Source organism: Myotis lucifugus, unplaced genomic scaffold, assembly GCF_000147115.1.
Source record: "Myotis lucifugus unplaced genomic scaffold, Myoluc2.0 scaffold_7, whole genome shotgun sequence".
NCBI lineage: Eukaryota > Metazoa > Chordata > Mammalia > Chiroptera > Vespertilionidae > Myotis > Myotis lucifugus.
The window spans coordinates 15,636,446-15,656,476 of record NW_005871055.1 but is presented as its reverse complement, the minus strand read 5'-3'; the positions used below and the strand labels follow the sequence as shown (position 1 = coordinate 15,656,476).

At 39.9% G+C, this 20,031-nt stretch overlaps 1 pseudogene; it reads right to left on the bottom strand.

Annotated features, from left to right (window-relative positions):
- The window catches only part of LOC102436933, a 45,562-nt pseudogene extending 26,635 nt beyond the window's left edge, over nucleotides 1–18,927 (bottom strand).
- Between the last annotated feature and the right edge of the window lie 1,104 nt (nucleotides 18,928–20,031).

Sequence of the window (20,031 nt, the reverse complement as noted above, 5' to 3'; positions counted from 1 at the left end):
AGAGCCTCATGTGGCTCGCGAGCCGTTTTTTGAGCCGCAGTTTGCCAACCACTGCCCTAGGGGATTACTAAGTTGCTTTTTTACCCACATAAATGATGTGACATGGACAAGGAAAAATTTTCTAGTTTGAAGTCCTACCTTTGCCATGCATCACAGCAGGAAGTCCACAGTCTCAAATGAATCCTTGCCAAGACATTTTGGATGAAATCAAAGCTTAACTTTGAGGGAATCCCAACTCTGCCTGAAGCTTCCCTTATTATTTGGACTTCTATCCCAGCAAGAACCCTGGCAAGATGTCTCAACATTTGTAACAGGAAGTCACTCTTACTCATATGGTAACCAAAACATATTGATCCTCTTAATGAGTTGATTTGAAGTTCCTAACCTTTTGATTCCCATATCTAGTACAGACCTAGCCTCATGAACAATAAACATTCATCGCATGAATGAATAAACAACACTATTTTGTCACCCAAGTTCCCTTGTGTAAAGTCTAACATGATGCCCTCAGAATTTGCCATCAAGAAATGTTGTCTCTTTTAAGGCATTTATAAGGATCCTATATTAGAATTCTTTAACCCACTAAACTTCACTTTTTGTCCTAGCTGCCACATACTATGTTCAATCACAGTAATTAGACTAGCCTTTATAGCCAGAGTATTTTCTTTTCTGATTTTGGTCTATTAAACTTATCATTTAACTGTATTTTATTCTAAGATGCCTCAGATTTGGAAGTCTAATCATCATTAAATGAATAAATGAAAATGTGGAGATGTGAATTGAGTTAACTGAGCCATGAGTAGTAGCTATGTTCTGGGAGCCAGAGAGTTTTCCATTTCTCCCCGAAGGCAGTGGGTTTTCCTTTTACCCCTGGACCACGACTTTGCTCCCTTCCCTTAACCACTAAGGCCTTTACTTGGTAAGAGGAAAGGTACATGGGCGGACAGGCTTGTGTCATCACCAGGAGCAACTGCTCATCTCTGTCACCCACTACTGACTGGGTCTCCCCACAGTCTTCAGACCTGCCCTTTCTCCTGGGTGAGTAGCTTATGAATGAGAACTCCCTTCATGTCTGGGCTCCCCGCTATTGCAAAGTAACATGCATGCCCACAATGGCCTTTAAGAATTTGATAATATTCTCACTGGTTTCTTCTCGTATGCTTGTATGGTGGCCGCCTCCCCTTCTGTGTTGCCAGTGGTACAACAGTTGCTGGATCCCAGCTCTCCTGGAGGGACTGAACCCTCGGAAATTTTGCTTACTTGGTGGCCTTGTCACTACAGTTCTCTGTCAGATTCAAGAAAAGTTCGTAGTATATGATTTTGCATATGATCGAGATTTTTGTCATTGAGAGAGAGCTTCAGAATTTGCAGGGTTCTACACCCTAAGTAGAAGCAGAACTCCCCTAGATTCATGGTTCCCATACCATCCCTTGCCTTTCTTGCATTCAGCAGCACGCATTGGAAGCCACAGGGTGGGTTCTGATCATTTGTCAGGGTTCCTGTACCAATCAAACCTATGACCTGGGTTTTATTAGTACCATGCTCACAGCTGGGTAACCAGCCACCCTGATGTTAAATCAAAATTCAGGATGAGAGTGGAGAATGGGTGCATCCTACATAATTATCACTTCACATCAGCATGGTATTTTGTCAGGACCTCTGAAAAGCAATGTACAAGGTCTATGCAGTGTAAAGAGAACTAGAGATTAAAATTTTTTTAGTAATTAACATCTAGTAATTTGATCAACAAAATCAATCCAAATAACTTAAGCCTCCATAATATTAGCTCTCTAAAGTTACCATGAGCTTGGTTGGTATGGATCAGTACTTAACAGATTTGTACTTTTTCTTGAGCTTTATTGATTCAGGAAAATATATGATGAAGTCTATATGAAAATATGAAGGTTTGGTACCTTCTGAAATTTATTTTTTCAAATTGTGAAGGCCATTATAAAAATATCTTGACTTATGCCAATAACATGCTGTTTTGATTATAATGGCCTAGTATTATAGTTTGATATCCAATATTGTGATATCTCCAACTTTGTCCTTATTTCTCAAGATTGCTGAGGCTACTTGGGGTCTTTTTTGGTTCTATATACATTTTTGGAAAATTTGCCCTAGATCTTTGAAATATGCCATTGGTATTCTAATAGGAATTGTGTTGAATCTATAGATTGCTTTGGGTAGTATCAGCATTTAATGATGTTAATTCTTCCAATCAATAAGCACAGTATATGCTTCCACTTATTTGTATTCCCCTCTCCCACCCATTTCTTTCTTCAGTATCCTATAATTTTCCAGTACAGGTCTTTTACATCCTTGGTTAAATTTATTCCTAGGTACATTATTTTATTTATTTATTTATTTATTGCAATAGTAAATGTGATTGTTTTCTTAATTTCTCTTTCTGATATTTCATTATTGGTGCATAACAATGTCACTGATTTCTGAATATTAATTTTGTATCCTGCTACTTTGCCAAATACTAAACTTATTAGAGCACACAGGGTTTTTTTGGTACAGTCTTTAGGGTTTTCTATGTATAATATCATGTCATCTGCAAATAATAGCAATTTTACTTCCTCCTTTCCAACTTGGATGCCTGGCATAAGAACAGGCATATAGGTTAATATAACAAAACAGAGAGCCCAGAAATCAACCCATGTCTCTATGGTCAATTAATATTTGACAAAGGAGGCAAGAGCATACAATGGAGTAAAGACAGTCACTTCAATAAATGATGTTGGGAAAATTGGAAAGATACATGCAAAAAAATGAAACTAGAGGATAGATTCCTAGATGGCAGCCGGGAGGATGGCAGTGAGGGGGAGAGTGTGAGTGAGTGAGGGAGTGAAAGGGGAATGTGGAGACCTGTGGTGTGTGTGTGTGTCTGAGTGAGGGACAGTTAGATCTCGCAGGACTTTCTGAGGCTGGTGGACTGGGCTCACAAAGCCAGACAGCCTCTGCTACTGCTATAATATCTCCTGGAGCACTAGCTCTGCTGCTGTGGCTGGGAGCCTAGCCTCACCTCTACCCAGGGTGCTCTCAGACACCACCCGTGACCCTACAGCCACACCAGCAAGGGACCTGCTGCCTCAGCTGCCGACCCACAGACACCAGGACGCCAGCCTCCCCAGCTGAGCACTCCTGTGAGTTCCGGAGTGCTCTCCCCTCCTGCCAGCCAGATGTTTTAGCCCTGAGCACAGAGACCATGCACACGAACAGCCGAGCCTTATGCAGCAGTCCTGCGCACCACAACCGCTCCAGCATCCATGCGAGCAGCTGCCACCTGCAACAGCCCAAGGAGCAACCACCACCCATGACCGTGCAAACCACCACCAAACCCACCGCTGCAGCCACAGGCCCCATGTGACTCAACCCCTAAATCCTACAGTGAGAGCAAAAGTTAGGAGACAGAAGAACAACCCAAAGGAAAGAAAAGGAGGAGCTCCAGAAATGAACTAAATGAAACGGAGGTATGCAATGTGTCAAAAAAAGAATTCAGAATAAGGGTCATAAAGTTCATAAACCAGATGGATGAGAAGATTAACAACCTATGTAAGAATCAGGAGGAAATAAAGAGTGATATAGCTACAGTAAAAAAAACACTATGGAAGCTTTCAACAGTAGACTAGGAGAAGCCAATGACTGAATTAGAAGACAGGGAAGCAAAACACACCCAATCTGAACTGCAATTAGAGAAAAAAAAATCAAAAGACAGGAGAGCCTGAGGGAGCTTTGGGACAACATGAAATGAAGCAATATACATATAATAGGGGTGCCAGAACAACAAGAAGAGGAGCAAGGGTTAGAAAACCTATTTGAAGAAATAACATCAGAAAACTTCCCTGATCTGGGGAAGAAAAAAGTCACACAAGCACAGAGAGTCCCAAAGAAGATGAACCCAAAAAGACTCACACCAAGACACATCATAATTACAATGGCAAATGTTAAAAACAAAGAGAGAATAGTAAAGGCTGCAAGAGAGAGACAGAGAGTTACCTACAAGGGATCTCCCATTAGATTATCAAATGATTTCTCAACAGAAACACATCAGGCCAGAAAGGAATGGAAGGAAATATACAAAGTAAGGGACTGAATTCAAGAATACTCTATCCAGCAAGGCTATCATTCAAAATTGAAGAGGAAATCAGGAGCTTCACAGACAAATAAAGGCTAAGGCAGTTTATCGCTACCAAGGCAGCAATGCAAGAAATGCTAAAGGGACTGTTGTAAAAACAAGAGGGGGGAAAGGAGGAAGGAATACAGGCACAAAAAATAAAAATGGCTACAAACAAGTACCTATTAATAATAACTTTAAACATAAATGGCCTAAATGCTCCAGTCAAAATATATCAAGTGGCTGAATGGATAAGAAAACATGACCCATATATATGCTGTCTACAAGAGACCCACCTAAGAACAAGAGACTCACACAGACTGAAAATGAAGGGATGGAAAAATATATTTAAGACAAATGGAAATGAAAAAAAGCTGAGGTAGCAATACCTATATCTGACAAAATAGACCTCAAAGTGAAGGCCATAACAAGAGATAAGGAAGGCCACTTCATAATACTAAAGGGGTCGATATAACAAGAGCATATAACTCTGGTAAACATATATTCACCCAATGCAGGAGCACCCAAATACATAAAACAACTTCTAGAACATATCAAGGGAGAGATCAACAGCAATACAATCATAGTAGGGGACTTTAATACGCAGCTGACATCACTGGATAAATCCTCTTGACAAAAAATCAGCAAAGAAACAGCAATGCTAAATTACCCACTTGATCAGATGGACTTAACTGACATCTTCAGAACATTTCACCCCAAAGCTACAGAATATACATCCTTCTCAAGTGCACATGGGACATTTTCAAAGATAGACAACATATTGGGGCACAGGCAAATTCAAGAAGATTTAAATCTTACCAAGCATCTACTCAGACCACAATGGCATAATACTAGAAATCAACTACAATAAAAACAATTAAAAAATCCAAACCCTTGGAGGTTGAATAGCATGCTATTAAACAATGATTGGGTTACCAAAGAGATCAAAGAAGAAATTAAAAACATCCTGAAAATGAATGACAATTAAAACACAACAATCCAAAACCCATTGGGCATGGTGAAAGCAGTCTCAAGAGGGACATTCATAGCATTACAGGCCTACCTCAAAAAACAAGAAAAACTGGTAATAAATTATTTAACTCTACAACTTAAAGCATTATAAAGGGAGCAACAAGAAAATCCCAGAGTGAGCAGAAGGAAGGAGATAGTAAATATCAGAGCAGACATAAAAGAAATAGAGACCAAAAAACAATACAAAGGATCAATGAAACCGAGAGCTGGTTCTTTGAAATGATAAGCAAGATTGATGAACCTCTAGCCAGGCTCACCAAGAAGCAGAGAGAGGACCAAATAAACAAAATCAGAAATGAAAGAGGCAAATAACAACAGACCCCATAGAAATAGAAAAGATTGTAAAAAATGCTATGAACAACTGTATTCCAACGACCTAAACACCCTAGAGGAAATGGACATATTTCTAGAAAAATATGACCTTCTAAAACTCAATCAAGAAGAATAAAATAATCTCAATGGGCAGATAACTAAGGAGGAAATTGAAGCAGTCATCAAAAAGCTTCCAATAAACAGAAGCACAGGGCCAGGCGACTTCACAGGAGAGTTTTACCAAACATTTAAAGAAGAACTAAAACCTACCATTCTCACACTATGCCAAAAAATTCAAGAGGAAGGCGCACTTCCAAGCTCTTTCTATGAAGCCAGCATTACCCTAATCCCAAAACCGGGTAAAGACACTACAAAGAAAGAGAATTACAGGCCAATATTCCTGATGAACATAGATACTAAAATCCTCAATAAAGTTCTAACCAACTGGATCCAGCATTACATCAGAAAGATCATAATCCATGACCCAGTGTAATTTATTCCAGGGATGCAAGGCTGGTATAGTATCTGCAAATCAATAAATGTGATACATCACATAAACAAATTGAGAGATGAAAATCACATAATCTTATCAGTTTATGCAGAAAAGGCATTTGACAAAATCCAACACCCTTTCCTGATAAAAACTCTCAGCAAAGTGGGAAGAGAGGGATCATACCTCAACATAATAAAAGCCTTATATGACAAATATACAGCCAACATCATACTCAATGGGCAAAAACTAAAACCATTTTCCCTAAGAACAAGAACAAGACAGGGATGCCCACTTTAACCACTCCTGTTCAACATAGTACTGGAAGTGTTAGCCATAGTGATCAGACAAGAAGAAGAAATAAAAGGCATCCAAATTGAAAAAGAAGAAGTAAAATTGTCATTATTCACAGATGACATGATATTGTACGTAGTAAACCTTAAGACTCCATGAAATAACTACTAGACTTAATAAACGAATTAGGCAATGTAGCAGGATACAAAAGTAACAACCAGAAATCTATGGATTTTTTTATACACCAATAATGAACTCACAGAAAGAGAAACTAAAAAAACAATTCCATTTACCATTGCAACAAAAAAATTAAGATACCTAGGAATAAATTTAACCAAGGAGGTAAAGGACCTGTCCTCAGAAAATTACTGGATGCTGAAAACAGAGATAGTGGAAGACATAAACAAATGGAAGAATATACCATGTTCATGGATTGGTAGAATCAACATAATTAAAATGTCCATACTACCCAAAGCAATCTATAGATTCAATGCAATCCCCATTAAAATACCAAGGCATACTTCAAAGACCTAGAACAAACTGCAAAAATTCATCTGGAATAAAAAAAAGACCCCAAATAGCTGCAGCAATCTTGAGAAAGAACAAAGTTGAAAGGATCATACTACCAGATATCAAGCTATACTACAAAGCTACTGTTCTCAAAACTGCCCAGTACTGGCAAAGAACAGACATATGACAGAGAACCCAGAGATCAACCCAAGCCATTATGCTCAATCAATATTTGACAAAGGAGGCAAGAGCATACACTGGAGTCAAGACAGTCTCTTCAATAAATGGTGTTGGGAAAATTGCATAGATAAATGCAAAAAAAAAATGAAACTAGACCACCAACTTACACCATTCACAAACATAAACTCAAAATGGATAAAAGACTTAAGTGTAAGGCACAAAACCATAAAAATCCTAGAAGAAAACATAGGCAGCAAAATCTCACACATCTCTCATAGCAATATTTTTGCCTATATATCTTTTTGGGCAATGGAAAGAAGGAAAAAATAAATAAACGGAACTACATCAAACTAAAAAGGTTTTGCACTGCAAAAGAAACCATCAACTAAATAAAAAGGGAACTCACTGAATGGGAGAACATATTTTCCAATGATATATGTGATAAGAGATTAATTTCCAAAATATATAAAGAACTTATACACTTAACACCAGAAAGACAAACAACCCAATTAACAAATGGACAAAGGACCCGAATAGACACTTATCCAAAGAGAACACACAGATGGCCAATAGACATATGAAAAATACTCAACATCACTAATCATAGAGAGATGCAAATTAAAACCACAATAAGATATCACCTCACACCTGCCAAAATGTCTACCATCAGTAAATCAACAAACAACAAGTGCTGGTGAGAATGTGGAGAAAAGGGAACCCTAGGGCACTGTTGGTGGAAATACGAACTGATGCAGCCATTATGGAAAACAGTATGGAGTTTGCTCACAAAATTAAAAATGAAATTGCCTTTTGACCCAATGATCCCACTTGTGGTAATATATCCTAAGAAACCTGAAACACTAATTCAAAAGAAGATATACAGCTCTATGCTCATTGCAGCATTATTTACAATAGCCAAGATCTGGAAACAGTCCAATTGCCCATCAGTAGATGAGTGGATAAAAAAGCTCTGATAAATTTATACCATGGAATACTATGCAGCAGTTAAAAAGAAGGATCTCTTACCCTTTGAGACAGCATGGAGGGACCTGGAGATTATTATGCTAAGTGAAATAAGCCAGTCAGAGAAAAACAAAATAGCATATGATTTCACTTATATGTAGAATCTAATGAATAAAATATACTGACAGCCTTGGCCTGGTGGCTCACTAGATTGGGGGGTTGTCCTATGCACGGGAAGGTCATGGGTTCCATTCCTCAGGGCACATACCTAGCTAGGTTGGGGGTTCCATCCCAAGTCAGGGCACATACAGGAGGCAACTGATCTCATTGATGTTTTTCTCTTTCTTACTCCCTCTCTAAAATAAATTTTTTCAAAAAGATAATTTAAAAATAAATTGATGAACAATATAGAAAGAGGCATGAATACATGGAACAGACTGACAGCTGTCAGTGAAAGGGGGTTTGGGACTGAATGAAAGAAGGTGAAGGGATTAGGCAAAAGATATCTATATCTATATATATATATAAAACCCTAATATGCAAATAGACCAGACAGAGGAACAACCAAACAACTGAACAACCGGTCGTTATAACGTGCTCTGACCACCAAAGGGCGCACACAGAACATGCCAGGCATTAGCCAAGGCGGGATGGTAGAGCAGGTGAGCACGAGCACCAGACCAAGGCAGGGTGCCAGTCCCTGTCATCGGGATGAGCCTCTGGTGGCTACTGAAAATTCCTTGCTCCTGAGGGGCGATCGGGGCAGCAGCTGCCACTCGCACCCACTGCTGGCGCTGGCCCCAATCGCTCTGCACCATGAGCGGATGAAAGCAGGGCTGGCACCGTTAGCATGTGGGAGCGGCGGCAGCCAGAGCAGGGCTGCTGGAAGACAGGGGACCTGGGGCCATGGTGGGAGGGGTCGGGCAGGGGCGCTGAGGATAGGCCAAGACCCGCCCTTATGCCCACCACAGCCTCGTGGCCGACAGTTCCTTTTAAGGTGCACGAATTCGTGCACTGGGCCCCTAGTGTGTGTGTGTATATATATATGACATAGACACAGACAACAATGTGATGATAGCCAGACAGAAAGGGGTGGGCAAAGGAGAGTAAAATGAGGACAGAAAGATCCAGTGTGCAGATGATATTTTATTGAGCTATACACTTGAAACCTGTATGGTTTGGGGGGCTACCCTAATAAATTCAGTTTAATAAAATAATATCTTTACTAGTAAATAGCTTTCTTATTATCTTTGTTTTTCTGTGTTAACTTGTCCTTATATAGTTAAGGCTTCTGGTTGGTGTCATATCAGCCCTGTAAAAAGAAGGCAAAATGTCCATTGAACTCTCATAGCAGTTAGATGAACACCAGTTTTCATTAAGTTGCTTGAAGACTGTACCAAGAAATTATATTGTTTAAAGTTTTGAAGCAAGTAGTTTTAAGTTTAAATAATGGCAGATGACTGTTTGTTTTTTTTCCTAATAAAAAGTTACAAACACAGTTACTCTGTTATAGGGCCACATACCACAATTTTTTCTGGAGCAATTTTTTATAGTTTAAATTAAAAATACCAGAAGTTGAATGTTTATAATCAAAGCCTTAAGTTCTGGTATCACAAATCCCAGACTGCCAAACAGGGAGCACATACCTTTTTAATTGAGTATTATGGCCAGAGGTGCTGGCAAGCTGAAGGTTGAGACCTGCAGTGAGAGTGGTTGCAGTGGGCATGCTCCTACAAGCAGTATTTCCCCATGGGACCCTCTAAGGGAGTAGTACTGTGCCTAACTCAGAGGTGTAGGATTATTCTAAAAGAGCAGCATGGCAGTGATCACATCTGATTGAATTTATGATTGTGGTAGTGGGACAGAGCAAAAGTCTGTCTGACTTTCTTGTGGGCCCAGCTTTACAAGTTTTCTTTTGCAATTAAAAATGGCAGAGCAAGAATGTGTTTCCAGAAGCCAACTCCACCAAACCCTTCTCCAGAGAAGAGGTGAATGACAATTCCATATCTAAACTGAAAAGACTGGCCAATCATTTGTTAGATAAGAAACACATGTAGAAGGAAAAAATGCTGACTGCAAAGGTACTTTAACCAAAGGAAACTATACCTCAAAATACAACTTATAGACAAGGACATTAGCTTTCTTTAAGCATTTATTACAGATCAAGGTTATTTTTTATGCTCACTAACCCTTATCAATTAACTGACTGTATATTTATCTTTTAATAATGAGTTATTTAGAATCTAAATATTTTTAATTAAAATCTTATATACCTTCCCTCAAACATTGTTTTCATTTATTTAAAATTATTTAAGATTTTATTTGACCAGAGAATTCCTAATTGACTAGAAATATAAAATATAGTTTGAGAGAAAATTTGTTTATTACCATTATTTAACTTCTTTGTCAGAAAACTATTGAGATTTTCCATCACCTTGCATTTTCCAGATTTGTATAAACTATTTCAAAATACCATCACACCTTTTATAGTAGCTCCTTTGTTTTAAAGGGCACTAAATATGACTTCATTTACCTATGACAGAAATGAAATTGATCTAAACAAGATGAAAAACTACAAATCAAGGCATCATTTCTAAAGGAAGCCACTTGTGCTTTTAATGTAGCTAGTTTATGTCACATTGGCATCTCTTCAATATCCTTTAGTCACATCTGTTTCATGGATTTATTTGGAAAACCAAAGGGTTATGAGAGCCTGGAAGACATTGATGTTGTCACCAAACGTGAATTCGATTCCTCAGTCTTTGAAATAGCCACCCAAGACACATTCTACACATCTGGTTCCATGTGGAGCAGCTTAAGTATTTCAAGAGGACTTCAATATTAGATCAAAAGTATTTTTCCAGATGCCACTTTAAAATAACAAACAGAGCTTTAGAGTTTACTTCCCAATTGAGGCGACATTTGGAAAAATGCTTTAACAGCTCCAGCTTCTGATTAAAAACATTAATCTGCTCTTTTTTAAAGGCTACTGAAATATTTTGAACTTACCAAAAGAGAGTTTAACAGAGTCTATTAAATACCTGCCCTCCTTTGACTCTCTACTTAGGTCCTGCACCTGTACGTCAGGAGCAGGAAACTGCTGACATGAACAAATAAGAATCTGAGTCCAGAAAAGGAACTTTTCCAGTTAAAAGAAAGAATGAGGATTTGAGGTATTAATTTACTTTTAAATATGTCTGCTTGGTTCTTTTTCTAGGCTCTTCTCTAGTTCACCCAATCCAACTAACCTGCCTCTCCTCAGCATTTCCATGACATTTTATTTACATGTTCCTCTAAGAAGAATGAAATCATTGTACTAAGGAGTTTTGGGAACTTGTCATCTTTCCCAGTGTAAGCACTAGATTCTTTGAGCATCTGAACCACATCTTCATATTTGTGTCTTCCCTAGTGTCTTCCAAATCAGATCCTTTACATGGTTACTGATCATAAATGTTGAGTTGAATTTCAGTGGCATGGAATAGAATAGAATGGGTGGAATGGATAAAAGAGAGACTAATGAATGAAGATAAAGGAGGTCCAATACATTTATTCAGTCAAAAAAAGTTCACAAATATGTGTTCAGAGAATAAAGAAATGTGTTCCAATTACTTAGTGCAACCAAATAGGGAATGGAATGGCCATTTAAAGAAAAGTATTTGAGTTCCATCACATCTATTCATAAACCACTTCTCCCTCACATAAAATAAAGTTTGCATGTGGAGAGGGATGGAGGGAACATTCCTGTTCTGAACTCCAGGTGCACTTGGAGCTCCATTAAATTCCCATTCCCCAATCCAGGTTTCCAGCTGCAGAATATAAAAAAAATTCAGTGGTAGGGATGATGAATGAAATCTTCAGTCTCTTTGACCCCTATTAGTTTAGCTCAGACTCTTCATCCCTACTGTCAAAAAAAAAGAAAAAAAGAAAAGAAAAAACTAAATTCCTTCTAAAGTGGCACAAAGAGCATGATGAAGGTGTCTCAGTATGTTCTCCAAAATCTCACTCAGGAAAGTCACTTCAAATACTCAAGGTAGAGCATGATACTCTTGGATTGATCCCCAAGTGTTATTCAGTCCCAAAAATCTGTTATTTTGTCAATAAACAAATAAATACATTAAAAAAATGTTGCTTCAGCATTTTTAAGTAAGGGTAACCTGAAAATGCTTTCCAGAAAAACAATTAGTCTGGATGTTAGACAGGTGTATTAGGTAGACTGTCTCTCTTAATCACTGAATATAATATTCTCTTTTTCACTAACTTAATCCAGAATAATCTTCTCATATTATTATAGCACTTTCAGAAAGAAAACACCTGTGCGTATCACCTGGCACATTTTAAAACTTGTTAACAAGGTGGTGACAAGGAATTGGATGCTGTTTAGCAGTGGTAGCTACATGTTTCCAATAAACAAAATTGAATTTTAGCTCCCCAATCCTTTCTCACCAGCAGCTGAAATATGAAAGGTAGGATCACTGTAAATGAGAGGTAGGATCACTGTTCTTTTCCAGCAGGTGGTGCAAAAACTATATTGTAGAAATGCTCACAGAAAAAAAACAACAACAAAAAAAGGATATTTCAAGTTGGGTATTCATGGTACCATGGGCATTGCTTTTGGAATAAATGACAGTCAAGATCCTTATTTATATCAAGTTATGCTACTTCCATAATGAATTGCCCCTTCATACCCCAACTACCTTGCTAATTCCACACATTTGGTTGGACATACAGTTGATCCATTTTAGCCATTATGATAAATTTCATATTTGTTAACTCTCACCTCATTTTCTATGTTTTCCCCCAGGTTCTGGAAGTTCACTACAGATCTAGTCAAGATCATTAGCCATTCCCAAGAGAGATAAGTTATTCGTAATGTGACTCCATGAACTCCACACTCTTCTTCTCACCCCGCCTGGTAGGTCTCAGGACTAACTCAGGGTCCCCAGATCTAGTGGACCCTGTGAACTAGGTTTCTGTGTCCCCTTTTCTGTCTCATTTTCTGTTTCCAATTGGGATGAGATCTCATATAATCAAGACTGAGTCAAAGCAATTTACTATTGTCATTATTTAATGACAGAAATAATGATCCATGGGATGTGTTGTGGAGAATAAACAAAATTGGTTAAAAAATGTCAAGCAGTTTGAGCCTGGCTGGCGTGGCTCAGTGGTTGAGAACTGACCTATATACTAGGAGATCATAGTTCGATTCCCAGTCAGGGCACATGCCTGGGTTGAGAGATTCCCAGTGTGGGGCATGCAGGAGGCAGCCCATCAATGATTCTCTTTCATCATTGATGTTTCTATCTCTCTCTTCCTCTCTGAAATCAACAAAAATATATTTTAAAAAGTGTAAAGCACTTTGTACATTAAAATGATCATAGAAGTTTTGAATAGTATAAAATCTGCTTGTTATTTCCTATATGATCTTCAAATTTTCAAATTCATAACTCTTCTGTCCTCAATTTATTTCTTTAATCACTTATTTTTGCCAGTTGACAAGAGAGGGCATAGGGAAGTCTAATGACTTATAAGCACCAGAGAGACCAGAGAAAAGAGGATAAACTAGACCCACATTTAATTCTGTGCCAGGCACTGTGCTGCAGAGTTTCACAAACGTTGGTAAGACATCTACAAAGAAGTAGTTCAAGGATTCAAATCCAGGTCTTGGGTCTCCTAATGTATTTCTCTTCAAAAACAGATCCATAAATGGTAATTCAATCCTACGTTAAAGGCTCTACTATTCAAATCCAAGTGAGCCCACAGGTTGAAAGTGCCACTAAATGCTATCTGTGATCCTTAGCTACTGAGACCACTGTTACAGGAATGCTGATCAGAGAAGATCCCCTTCCCCCCCCACACACACACTTCAAAATGCATTCTAATTTTACAAATGATAGAATGATCCTAGAAAGACTGGACATTCTGTCCTATGTGACTAGATAGCTGACTGCCTGATAACTGATGATTTGTTTCTTTCAACTTGTGTCAACATTGGACTAAAAGTACTCAAACTCAAGTAGAAGAGTACACTAATTTTTTCACATTTCCCTCTGTGATAGTCAAAGATATCATTGGGTAACCTACACAAACCTTCAATGATCTCACTACCATTTGGACCATTTCCAAGATTTGCCCCTTTAGCTTCAAAGCTGAGGCTTGGTTCCCCCAGTGGCTCACTTCTCTTATCAGCACCTGCATTCCAGTATACCCAGGTGGCTGGCTCCAGGCAACCTCTCTCAACCTGCCCTCCTCCCTTCCTCTGTTTTCACCACCACACTTTTACAGGATCCACTCTGGGAACAGAACAGTCTCTCCTCCTCCCCCCCACCTCCAACCCCAGACTCTAAGACTCCTAGGACTCAAACAAAGCCCCACTTTATTTAGTTATGATTGTGTTTATGTGCAATTAACAAAGGATTTAGGGTAGCTCAACTTCATCCCCAAACTTATTTTTTCAACCAAATTCTAACCAAACACAGAACTTTATATGATCCATAAATACAGGGTTTTAAATTTATGCAGTGTGAATATAGATTTTTAATATAATCCTATAAAATTGTATTAGATAGTATATTTTATATAGATATACATTATTCCATTAACTCTCATTTTATTTGCAGATGTTACACCTTAAGACACATTTTGATCCTAATATATTCTAACATCACACTTAAATGTAAATGTTTGAGGTATATTTTATCCTTTTCATTCCTAATTTTACTTGTGCTTAATTTTTCTACTCAACTTTTGCATTAAGTTACCAAGTGAATGATCCAGGTGATTGCAGAACTCACCTATCATTTTTCATATTACCCATATTATTCAGTAAATATTTATTAAGTATAAAATAATATAAGTCACTGAGCTTAGGTCCAGGAAAGAAACAATGAAAAAGTAACGCTCTTGAATTTCTAGAAGTTTATTATCTCAAAAAAGCAAAAGATTATGAGTATATGCACACGTCTGCTCAAAAGCAAATGGTGTAAGGCTATCCCAGAGGCATGAGCAGAGTGGTTGAGAAACAGAGGAGGGAGAGATGTTTCTGTCAGGCTAGAGATCAGAAAATGAATCAGAAAGAAGGTGGGGGAGATCTGTGACATTTGAGGATAATGTATTTGCATCACCCAAAATGAACAGAGGGATGAACACTCCAGGCTGGGAACAGCCTAGCCCAGTGGTCGGCAAACCGTGGCTCGTGAGCCACATGCGGCTCTTTGGCCCCTTGAGTGTGGCTCTTCCACAAAAATACCACGTGCGGGTGCGCAAATACAGTGCGATTGAAACTTCGTGGCCCAGGGGCAGAAGTCCGTTTTTGGCCTGGGTGAGTCTATTTTGAAGAAGTGGCGTTAGAAGAAGTGGGAGGTGTCGGTTGGTTGGTTGGTCCGGCGACGGGAAACCCTGGAAACCCGGCGACGGGAGACGCTGTGCAGGCGGACCGCGGGATACCCGGCACGGGGGAGGCGCGCGCGATTCATGCACGAGTTGAGTGAGCCAGTCAGTGAGCAGTCTCATTGTGCAGTGGTTAGTGCTAGTCGCGTCCGCAAGTCCCACGCGGGTGACAAAAGTAAAGTTTATTAAGTTAATTTTAGGGAACGTTGTGGAGTGAAAGAAGATGTAGTGTCGAGGATTGAGAAAGGTATGTTGAGATGGTTTGGACATATGGAGAGGATGAACGAAAGGAGATAGACGAAACAAGTATACAAGACGAGTGTGGATGGGAGAGTTGGAAGGGGTCGACCTCAGCGAATGTACCTCAATCAGATTGAGGACGTTTTTAGCAAAGGCCAGCTTAGGAGTACCCTAAGTAAATTAATAACAATGTACCTACCCATACAGTTTAAGTTTAAAAAATTTGGCTCTCAAAAGAAATTTCAATCGTTGTACTGTTGATATTTGACTCTGTTGACTAATGATTTTGCCGACCACTGGCCTAGCCAAATAAAAAAAGAGAAGACCCATCATGTCAGGGAGCTGCCAATTAACTTTTTACTGAAGCTTGCAGTTAGTGAGGGGAAACAGACACATATAATAACAGTAGCCACTAATTGAAAAAGAGGGTGTAGATTCAAGAGACATTTAAATAAGAATCATCACAATTCCACAAGTGATTGAGTAGGAGGGCACAAGTCAACAGTGCCTTAGCACCAGGCACTAGGCACTGTTTTAAAAGTGTCATGGTTGTGTTAACTCTTAGTCCTTAGGATAAACTCAATGCAAAAAACCTGAGTTACAGAGAGGGAAATGAAAGAGCTGTTCAAGGACCAACTTTCAAGAGCCTTCCAGGCTCTAACAAGTGTGATAGTATTCTGGAGGCCAAGGGGAGTCCCTGATGGTTTTCAAGCAAGACTGTGCTTTGGCAATGCTAGCTAGTAAGTGATGGGTGGGTGGGCTCTGGAGTCAAACTGTGGGGCTTGCATTCCTATTCTGTTATCTACTAGATGTGTCAACTTGGACCAGTTACTGGGGTGGATAATAACAGTCCTACCTAGTCAATTTGGCATGAGAATTAAATAAGTTAATATATGTAAAGCATTTCAAGCAGGGCCCAGCACATGATGAACTCACAGCTCTATTTTCAGGGCTCCAAGCATGTTGGACAGCAGGTGCAAAAAAGGGAAGGCCAGGACTAGTGGAGCCTTCACAGGGCTATGGACATCATCAGTTGAGATAACATACTGATGACCTAAACCAGGAGTGTGTGGATTCAAGAGACATTTAAAGGGAGAATCTCAGAATCTGACATGGTTGGTTATCAGAAAGAAGAATCAAGAATGACATTTTAAAGGTTAGATTATCAGGAGAATGGGGGTGGCAGCAACTGGTACAAAAACGTCCAAAGAAAGAACTGGTGTGTGGACGAAGGCACATATGGTAGGTGGTTAAGAAGATAAGAGATCAGATTTGGATGTGTTTAATTTGATCACTATCCAAATACAGGTGTATAGCAAGTGGTTTGAAATGCTTCCTAAGACACAGGGGGGAAAAAATCTATAAAATTTATCCTTTACCGTTATTACTATGGTAAACTGCCACTAAGTCTTCAAGATGCAGCGCCATTAGCATCAATTAATGCTGTTGCTGTTATTGTACTGTACCACTATTATATCATTTATCAAATTGCACTGTATTTATTTATACATATATCTTACTGTGATCCTGAAGAAAAACAATAGTGCCTTGTTTTCAACTTTGTACTTATACACAACCGTATTTGGTTGAATTGATAAAGGCATATAAACATTATCTTTAGAGTATTGCTCATTTAAATCATGGACATAGATGAGTTTCTTACAGGAAGTAAAACGAGAGAGTAAAGAGGAAACTAAGGATAGATCTCCCCTTTAGTGCTGTAGAAATTACCAGGCGACTGGAAGACACACAACAGGCACTCAGAAGATCAGGAACAATACTTTATTACAGGAAGCACCAGTGCTGAATGGCTCAGGGGAATTGGATTCTAAATCTGAGCACGGAATTCGGGGCAGGGGGGGGGATGGGGGGGAGGACTCTCCCTTTTATCCCCTTAGTTTCTTTGTCTCCCAAATATGGACCAGGCTTCCAGACTTTTCTCGGTCTTTGCAGCCCCTCTGACAGTGGTAAGGGGGAAGGGAGATTACGACCAACAGCCCAGGCTAGCTGGCTCCAGCAGTTCATCTTCTATGGGGGCTTTTTATGGCCCCTGCAGATAAGCATTCAGGGAAACAGGTTTTGCCAGGCGAGCTAGGACACAAGTGGAAAGGGGGTTGGGGATAGCAAGGATATGCATCGGAATTGTCCCAATTATGCCCCAATTAAGTAATTATCTGTCTAGACCCCTGGTCAGCAAACTGTGGCTCTCGAGCCACATGCGGCTCTTTGGCCCCTTGAGTGTGGCTCTTCCTAAGCCTTAGGAGTACCCTAATTAAGTTAATAACAATGTACCTACCTATATAGTTTAAGTTTAAAAAATTTGGCTCTCAAAAGAAATTTCAATCGTTGTACTGTTGATATTTGGCTCTGTTGACTAATGAGTTTGCCGACCACTGACTTAGACTCTAGCCCAGGGGTGGGCAAACTTTTTGACTCGAGGGCCACAATGGGTTCTTAAACTGGACCGGAGGGCTGGAACAAAAGCATGGATGAAGTGTTTGTGTGAACTAATATAAATTCAAAGTAAACATCATTACATAAAAGGATACGGTCTTTTTTTTTTTTAGTTTTATTCATTTCAAATGGGCCGGATCCAGCCCGCTGGCCGTAGTTTGCCCACGGCTGCTCTAGACTTAGTGGGACAAACGCAGGTGACCAGGAGTCAACAATAGGGCCTATTCCCTGGTACTTCAATGTCTAGACCAGTGGTTTTCAACCTTCCTAATGCCGCGACCCTTTATTACAGTTCCTCATGTTGTGGTGACCCCCAATTTCATTGTTACAAATTGTAACAAATTGTAATGTTACAGGAAAACCGGACAAGAACCAAACAGCGCTCTGAGAGTTTGGAGTTACACTTTATTCACTGCAGCGGGCTTAGGGAAATGAATCCAAATTCTAAGCCAAGCTACAAGCAGAACTTCCCTTTTTATAGAAGAGCCAGCCCTTTGTGTGCTTGCTGGCGGCGGCCTTGAAAACTATACAGTTCTATCCAATTAAAAAATGCACCTGGCATGGCATTGGGTGTATCTAGCCTCTGGCCTACAAGGTCAGATAGCTAAGTTTATCTCCCCCACTATTCAAGCAGGCTAGAAAGCAAAGTTACTTTTTCAGAATAAGAGGCCGTCCAAAGAATAGCAGAGAATTCCAAACAGTAGTTTTACAGAATAGGGGTTTTCCTTCACATCCCCCCCCCCCCCCACTTGTCCCACAAGCTTTTCAGCCTTGTGGTACAACAACCACGGGATGTTAAGGTGAACAGGGGCGTTGACCGATTTTTTACTACTTCCTGCTGGAAAAGGGAGACGTCCAAGGGGTTAACATCCCGATTCTTCCTCTTGGAGAGGTTTGTAGGGAATTCTTCTGGCTTGTAGGACCATTTGAAGTTTAAAGGCATCTAGACGGGATGAGATAAAGCGAGTTAACAGAATTAGAAGACATGGTCCTAGGATTATGGCCATGAGTAGCATTAACAGTTGTCCTGTCAATGGAAGGAGCCATTTCCAGATCCCCCCCACCCCGCCCCCGCCCCATGCAGCCCAGGTCTCAGATAACTCCTGTTTTATTCATCTTGTTTCTTTTTTTTATGTAGGAAGCAGTAATTTTATGGTGCTTCTGTATTCCAGCAAGGGCAGAAGAGTTCTCCTCCTGGGAGTAGCCTTGGGTTCCTGCGGCACTCATAAAAAGACGAAATGAGAATTACTAGAAAGATAAAAACAGTGATTATCCAGAAATACCAGAGCATTTTGCCTTTAAGAGAAGATAAGAAAGAAAGTGTAAGGAAGAATTCAGCAGGGTGTTCTCTGAATCCTTTGGAGCAGGTTGATTGGTCAGGTCCATTGTCTTCTTAAGGGTGATCTGCAGTGGGTGTGTCTGGTCAGAGGTCACCTTCCAGTCAGGCTCCTTGCTGTCCTGGGCACAGAAGGAGCTGGGCTTGTAACCTGGCAGAGACAAACTATAACAAATGGTCCGGTGGAAGGGAAAGAAAACATTTCAGTTTTAACAACCTCTATTGAAATAGGATTTTTCTCCTTAAAATTCCTCTATGGTTATCAAAAAGCCAAATCAAGACTAATTTATCTACTGTATTCAATTTGGCCTGATGTTTGCATAAACACAACAAGAATGGTAACTGACTACCTTTGCCAGAATTTCATGATTGAATCTTAATGTGCCCCGTAGGGCCAGGAAGCCAAGCCATCCAGCTGCCATCAGGCCTGCCTGCAGTATCTGCTGAGTTAGGTGAATCCCTCACCTGAAGCAACTCCACCTGAGCCCACACTCTAGGCTTTAAGGCCCATCTCAGTAGCCCTCCTACTCATTGCGGCCCAGAGTGAGTGGGGGTTCTGCAGGGATGCAGAGGCGTCCTTATTGCTCCCCTTCTACTCTGACCAACCGCCAGTGATGGTAGGGCATGGGCCTGACCCTCCAGCGCCAGTCATCTTCAGGGCTCCCAAGCAGGATACCAGGCTTTTCCCGTGGCACTCTTATTGGCTTCAAG